Source organism: Scleropages formosus, chromosome 21 (genome assembly GCF_900964775.1).
Source record: "Scleropages formosus chromosome 21, fSclFor1.1, whole genome shotgun sequence".
Taxonomy (NCBI): Eukaryota; Metazoa; Chordata; class Actinopteri; order Osteoglossiformes; family Osteoglossidae; genus Scleropages; species Scleropages formosus.
In genome coordinates this window covers 23,095,854-23,103,516 of record NC_041826.1, presented here as the reverse complement: position 1 = coordinate 23,103,516, position 7,663 = coordinate 23,095,854, and the positions used below count along the sequence as shown (strand labels likewise).

General features: G+C 52.3%; 1 long non-coding RNA gene across 1 annotated transcript; it reads right to left on the bottom strand.

Annotated features, from left to right (window-relative positions):
- Positions 1 to 1,731: 1,731 nt before the first annotated feature.
- LOC114909273 (uncharacterized) lies at positions 1,732 to 7,663 on the bottom strand. Its single transcript, XR_003797191.1, has 3 exons — positions 6,740 to 7,663; positions 2,009 to 2,141; positions 1,732 to 1,910 (listed from the first exon to the last, which is right to left on the bottom strand). It is a non-coding gene; the product is annotated as an uncharacterized LOC114909273 (long non-coding RNA).

Below are 7,663 nucleotides of genomic sequence, written 5' to 3'. Positions count from 1 at the left end.
AGATTTGACTGCAACATCATGTTTTATGTCGCTCAAGCCGTCAGTCCCAGTTTAAAACACAAACACCTCCAAACTTTAATGATGTAACTGTAAATATGGTTTGCAAGTGTTGGCTCAATCTGAGGTGTGAAAGCAGTGTAGATAATTGTCAGTTACTGTACTTCACCGCTCTTACTCACATCCACTATGTCTTACAAGTGCAAACACGTTAGACCTGCCACCGAACCTACTTTGTTGCTGCCTTGCTGAAGAACGTTCATTTTGGAGTCGTGTCAGCGGAGGATCTCCAACTTGGGTTGTTGTGAAAATGTGAAGCTACTTACTCTGATTTACTCACTTCCACCGCAGGGTAATTTTTACTATATCAGTTCAGGATGAGTACCTAGACCAAGGGTATTAAAGCAGGAGCTTGGATTCGTACCACCGATGTAGCGCAGAAGGTGCTTGTCGGCGTTTTCCTGAGTTCGGCGCGATGAAACACTGCAAGCCAAACTGGGGTCAGAGTTGGTATTAGGGTTACAAAAGATTGGGAAAGAGGGGTAAAATGTACCTTGGGTGTGACTTAGCTAAATTCACTTTTAACTCTATTGTTCGTACTATAACCACGGCTTCCCACACTAGTCATTTTTATTAGTTTACACACACTTTGTTGACTTGGGAAAGCATGCTGGGTCCTGATATTACATATGCAGGAGTTATGAATTTTTAAAGATACAAACATTTTTCACCAAATTAATTTTTCCCCCCACTTTTTTTTTTTTTTGTTTCATTTTTACTCCGTGGCTCAGTGATGGCAGCCTGCTTTTCCGTGCTCGGCCATTAGTTGGCAGCGTAGCACCCGAGAACATTTACATTTCTATTTATGCGGTATTTGTTCATTTAGCTGATGCTTTTCTCCAAAGGCGACTTAAGATGTTAAGGTTACAATTATTTTACCCATTTATACAGTAGGGTAATTTTACTGGAGCCATTTTAGGGTAAGTACCTTGCTCAAGGCTACTGCAGTCGGGGGCGGGGATCGAACCTGCGACCTTTAGATCCAAAGGCAACAGCTCTAACCACTAAAAGAAAACAGCAGGACTGTGGACTACATTCATCCAACTCACTTCTGTGGTGTTTATGGTTTGTGTCTGGCGTTCAATAACACCAAGGTAGTGATCAATAAGAAGGTGAGGAACGTTCACCTTTCACTCAATAATCAGCATTTTTTACTTTGGGAAGATACACTCTGGTTTCGGTCCTTTTCAGTCAATTTTGCTTTAGCTCAAAGTTAATGAAAGTGATGAGTCTTACGGCATTTCGTGTCCATCATTGCTATATCTGAGACTTTTACAGAACCTACTTCATAAATAAATTGAGGCCCATCTCTCCTATTACCTTTTCATTGACGGCGTGGATAATGAAGACGGCCGAAAGTGGCCGGAAGCTGACAAACGCCGCACGTGTTTAAGAGATTAATCAGTCAGAAATCAGCATTTAATAGGTCTTGAGCACAACATATTTTTCATATTTTATCATTTTAAAGTTGACCTAATTGTAATGTTGTTTCATCCTAATAAAACACAATAAACTGTCAGCTGTGTCTCCGGCGCTTTCAGGACAAAATCTGGACCCGCACCGGACGAGCGTTTGATGAAAATTGAATAAAGTCAGAGTTTTTTTCCAAACCTATTACAGCTTTATCTGAGGTTATTACAGAATATAGCGAGTGAACAATTTGAGGGGCGTTTGTATTATTAAGCTTTTATTGATTGTGACATAGTGGTAAAAGTGGACTTAGGAACAAAAGACTTTCAGTGTGTGTGTGTGAGAGAGAGACTGGGTGCCCTTCGATGCACTGGTCTCCTGGAGGTGTACCCTTCCTCGCAGCCCAAGCTTCCGGGATGGACTCTGGGCCGCCGCGCTGCGCCCTGGACAAGCGGTTATCGACAATATACGGATTAACATCAGTGTAAGATGCACACACCCGCCGCGTGCAACTGCGCCTGGGCGCGTTTCTGCTGCAGACCTGCCGCTGCGGCGTGGGCCTCCTGCCCGGTGCCGCCGGTCAGCCGGTGGACTCCTCGAACCGGCAGCCCGCCTCCTATCGCTCCCGTTCCTCCCTCGGCCGGTGATCGATAGCTCCCCCCGTCAGCCGGGCCCTGACAAATGTAGCTGATATTAATGAAGAGCAACAAAGCTCCGCGAGCAGCTCATATAAACCTGCCGCAGCCCAGAAGGTTAATATTTGAAGGAAGGGGCCATAAATATGGAGAATGGGACTTTTAATTAAATAAGCAGCCTTTAAAAGGACTCCTGGGCCCAGCGCTTTTGTTTAAACATGATTGATTGAGTGCTATCTGGCGGCACAAGGCCATCCGTCTCCCTCCTCACCCCCCCACCATCGCCACCCCCGCCCCGCGCCGCCGCCGCGCCCCCGGCTGGCCCGTCCCCGTCAGCGCTCCCCCGGCGATGTCCTTCCCGGCAGGCCGTGCCGCCCGCCCGCACCCGTCCCAGGCGCTCGCTCGCGCCCCGCCGCCTTTGTCTATTGTGTGCCGCTCGCTGGCCGAACGCTGAAGCGGCGCCGCCATATGCTCATGTTTAAATATGAAGGCACTTCCCGAGGCGCGTTCACACGTGTCACCGGCACGGACACTCGCTCGCTTGTAGACGCCTCCCCCGCGTTCGCACCGCCGTGCACGAGGGGCGTGGCCCGCTGGCGGAGTGCGGCGGACACAAAGACGCACACTGCCATCTTCAGGAGCGTCGGCAGGGGAGCGCGGGGGGGGGCGATAGGAGGCGAAAGCACACGTGGTAAAGCGCGGAAAACCGTTTCCACGTGGTGCACCGGTGGACAGGGGTCACAGGGCAGAAAGAGAAGGAGGAGCAGGAAGAGGGCAAGACGTGTCCAAGACAGGAGTGTCGGCGATCGTTATTATTATTTTTATTATTATCATCATCTCCCAGTGAGAGTGTGACGGGCTGCCCCTCCCACGGCTCGGCTGACAGGTGAGAACGGTCCGCCACCCTGCCCCCGGCATGCCGACGTGCTCGGATGATTCCTAGCTATGAAGTGAGAGCAACGGGAGCCTCGCCACGGTAACGGTCTCACCCCCCCAACCCGGCCCGGCGGCACGCACCCACAGCATCTCATTTGTTCCCATTTCCATGCCCGACAGGGGGCGCCCTGGAGCCGACACTGCCCAGCGACCCATCCAAGTGGAACAGATCACCGCCAGCTGAGCTGCCCCTCTGTTTTGGAGCAGGCAATGAGAGTGTGTGTGCGTGTCTGCGTGCAGCAGGGATGGACTGTGTTTAGGATGAGCTGCCGGCGAGGACGAGAAGGAGCCGAAGGCCAGGCGGCCAGGAGCCGGGTGCAAGATAAGGGAGGGCCTCCACGCACCATGGTACACAGAGTAAGAGCAGAGGGATGGGGGGGAGGGGGCAGGTAGCACATGGGGCCGTATTAAAAATGGAGCAGCGGGGAGCAGAACGGGGATTCGCTGTAATTAGATGACAAAGTGGCGGCGGTGGCGAGCGCAGGGACCCGCTGGAGACGGCACACGGGTCACACTCGGCCCCGGTGCCGCCGGGTAATTTGTAAGTGTCAATCACAGCGCCGCCGGGAGGGCAGGGGAGGGAGGGAGGTGGCGGCGGAGCGTGGGGCGGCGAGGCGCGGTGATGAATGCCGAATGCCTTCGGACAGGACGAGGTGTGAAACCCACACAGTTCGGGTGGGGAGGGCGGGGCCACGTGCACCTACCCCCCCCCAACACAAAGTCGCTGGCAGAACTGTGAAGAGGCGCAGATGTGTTTGTAAACAGCAGGCCTCCGACTGACACCCCCCATTGCACCCGAGCCCACGTGACAGCTATATTGGCAGCGCTGGGTGCTCTTGCCCCCCCAACAGGGGCGCTGCTACGGGGGGGGTCACGCTCAGAGTGCCCCCTCCACGGGTCCCCGGTGAAGAGCCTTCTGGGGAAGTGGAGTCCAACGGAAAGGCCTCGTGAATCGGATCAGGTGGGAACATCTTCTGCTGCCACTGCTGTGCAGTAATGCATTCCAATCCTGCTGGAAGGAGAGAGAGAGAGAGAGAGAGAGTGTGTGTGTGTGTGTGTGTGTGTGTGTGTGTGTGTGTGTGTGTGTGTGTGTGTGTGTGTGTACTACACACTTACACCCAGCACATTGTCTCTGAACAAAGAGTTGCTGTGTTGCTCTGCAGTGTAAACCATGTGCTTTTTGTAATGGCCAGCAGGTGGCGCAGTGCTTAGAGCGACTGCCTTGGACCCAGGTTCGAATCTCGCCCCCCCCAAGTCAGATATCAAATAGAGGACTGACAGACACGCTCCTGGAGCTGTCTCGTACGTTCTGAGCTCGAAACTTGAGATTGTAACCGGAAGGCTGCAGGTTCAGATCCCAGGAAAGGGTCCCCCGTTGAACCCAGGGACTGAACCGGAGCCGCTGTCCTAAACACAGTTCATTCGCAGGTCACCCGACACTCCAGGGCGTCACAGTATTATTTTTAAATATATTTTCCGGAATTGTGTGTTTTTAAATGGAGAATAAAGAGAAAATGAGAAAGAAAAAAAAAAAAAAAAATCAGCAAAGTGGAAGACAAATTATTAAAAACAAATATTTGAGTATCTCGAGTGTTTCCAAGCACACAGCGGTAAACACAGTAGTAAACAGAGTAAACAACGCACAAACAATACAGGCCCAGGATTCATGACATAATTGATAAGAAGCTGGCAGAAGTGCTTTCTATGCATATTCTTTTTTTTTTTTTTTTTAAATCAAACATGTAATTTACATATTACAGGGTTACTATCATGTGGAAATTTTTTTTTTTTTTTTTAAAAATCTGAATTATGATATGATGGAATGAGAGAGGGGGGTGCAGTGGCGCAGTGGGTTGGACCGCAGTCCTGCTCTCCGGTGGGTCTGGGGTTCAAGTCCCGCTTGGGGTGCCTTGCGGCGGACTGGCGTCCCGTCCCGGGTGTGTCCCCTTCCCCCTCTGGCCTTACGCCCTGTGTTGCCGGGTAGGCTCCGGTTCCCTGCGACCCCGTAAGGGACAAGCGGTTCTGAAAGTGTGTGTGTGTGTGTGTGGAATGAGAGATGAATGGATGGGAGAAGGTGCACTGTACAGTGTGGGGGGGTGTAGATGTCACTGGGTTTGTTCAGTGTTGGGGGAGGAAGGGGAGTGTGTGCTTGTGGGGGGGGGCACACAAACAAGCACATAAATCAAAGAAACACACATCCGATGCAGCACACGCACAAACTCCTACTTGCGTGGACACACTCTTTACACGTGCAGCCTGCGTAAACATAAGATGCCATGTACACACACACGTATAGAAAAACAAACAGCTATATTCATATAACGATATTTACCTACATACTGAGCTCCTTCAACACAGGGCTCAAAGCGCTGCACCACCAATACTAAATATAATGCAATTAATAATTTGATAAAAAAACAACATGCAGACACACACGTAGACGCGCGCACGCACGCACATGCACACACTCAACTGTGTTCCCTCACAGGGTGTGACCGCCCCACCCCACCCGAGCGAGAACGGTACGTGTCGAGGGTTCGAATGGCGCGCGTGACGTCAGAGCCGCTACCCCGCGCGTCCGGAGGTTGGCGAAGAACGCCGGTCCGGGGGCACGGCGGGGGCAGGGCGGGGGCAGGGCCGCGGGGGGCGCGCTGCGCGAAATCGCTCTAATGAATTCCTGGCGACGGCTCTGAGCGAGAAACAACATGTGTTGCCGCAGCTCTTTCGGAATCGCAGAACGGGGGGCGTCCGCACGAGCGCGTGTCGGAAAGCGCGGCGGCAAACGCTCACCCCGGCAGCCGCGGCAGGACTCGGGGAACGGAACGTTGCTATAACGTTGGTGCGGCAGCCAGTCGCAGGTAAATATAATATCGCAACCAGAAGAGCAGGTTCGCGACAGTTATTATTCATCTCCGAAGCAACTTACACCGATTTACCATGGCATCTGCGCTGCTGGGTAATTTTTACCGTAACGGTTTAGGGTACATTTACCTGACGCTTTTCTCCAAAGTGGCTTGTAATTATTTACCCATTTATAGAGCTGGGTGGTTTTACTGGAGTAATTCAGGGTAAGTACCTTGCTCGAGGACACTACATCAGGAGGGGGGACTCGAACCAAAGCACTTTAACTGCAGCGCCGCAGCTGGTGCTGCTACAGCAGCCCCACAAGGTCGCATCGGCATCCAGGCGGTATTGCGAGATGCGGTAAAGTCTCAGTGAAGGCAGCAGGTAGGATGTAGGGTTGCGACCCAACGCCCCAGCAGGAGCTACGGGACTCTACATAGGCGCGCATTGCTTCGCCGGACGAAGGGTGGCGGAAAGCGCCGTGAGGGTAAACCCTCTCTCTCCGCCTGGTGGCTCGCACGGGTCTCGAACCTCAGGCCACCGGACCACCTTTCTGGAAAAGCTGGCGGTGAAACGAAACTCTGGACCCCCAAGCGAAGCCTCGCTGGGAGAGGATCCACAAATCCTCTTCGGCCGTACTTTTCGAAAAGGGCAATAAAGTGAGGAAAAGTGCCCACGCAGCTCTTAGAGCTCAACGCAAAAAGACCGATCTGTGTCGCTTCCCACATAATTGAATACAAAAAAAACAACAACAAAAAAAAAAATTAAAATGTAGCGCATCCAACACCTTTCAAAATCTCTTTTAATTGCCAGGAAATGGAGTTCCCATCACCGCGCTGTTTTGTTTACCCACTAACCTCATCGCGAGCTCCTTGACCGAAGCGCCGCGCCTCGAACCCGTTCCGCCGTCGGCCCGTCGAGAAGCTTGACTCGGCCGCTGGGGCCCGCGGAGGAAAGCGGCGGATGCGAACTCCTCCAACTGGCGCTCAACAGCTCTCCAACGGCTCGACTCTGCAATAATGACTCATGCGGGGAGCGCGCGCACCGTCGTCGGCGCTATAATTACGCCCCCCGATCTACTAAATGAGGCGTACACATGAGCGTAATCAATGCACAGCGAAATTAATTAATCGAAGATTGGAAGTGCAATTGACGAGTGCTCCAGATCCTTCACGTGGCGGCGCGATGCCGAGGGAGAGGCGCCGGCGCGTTCGCTGTAGGCCCGTCACCTTCCGCGGTCGAGTTCGGAGCGACCGCAAACATCTGCGGTAACCTGGCACTTTCCCCCGAAGCGACTCGCGGCGTTTTACCCATGTTTACCGCTGGGCGATTTTACCGGAGCAGTTTAGGGTAAGTACCTTTCTCAAAGGTTCCACAGCCGGAGGTGGGATTCAAACCTGCAACCATCAGTTCCATGCACTACGCCATCAGCTGCCCCCAACTGAAGCTTAATATTTATGCCTTTATTTGATGCTTCTTTCCAGAGCAGCTTACAATGTTTTACCTCTTTAGAGCTGGGTAGCTATTACTGGAGTGGTTCAATGTGAGTACCGCGCTCAGGAGTATTACACCTGGACATGGGCTTTGAACCTGGGAGGGAAACGCATTAATGACTGTGCTGCTCAGCACATCCGGAGTAAACTGGTCACTCGCCTCCGTAACTTGAAAGGTGGATCAAGTCAAAATCTTAAATTCTTTCGAAATTCTACATTTACGATAATGCATTTAACTGAAGGGCTGCGGTGGTGCGTCAGGTTTGGTCAAGTCCCGCTCTCTGGTGG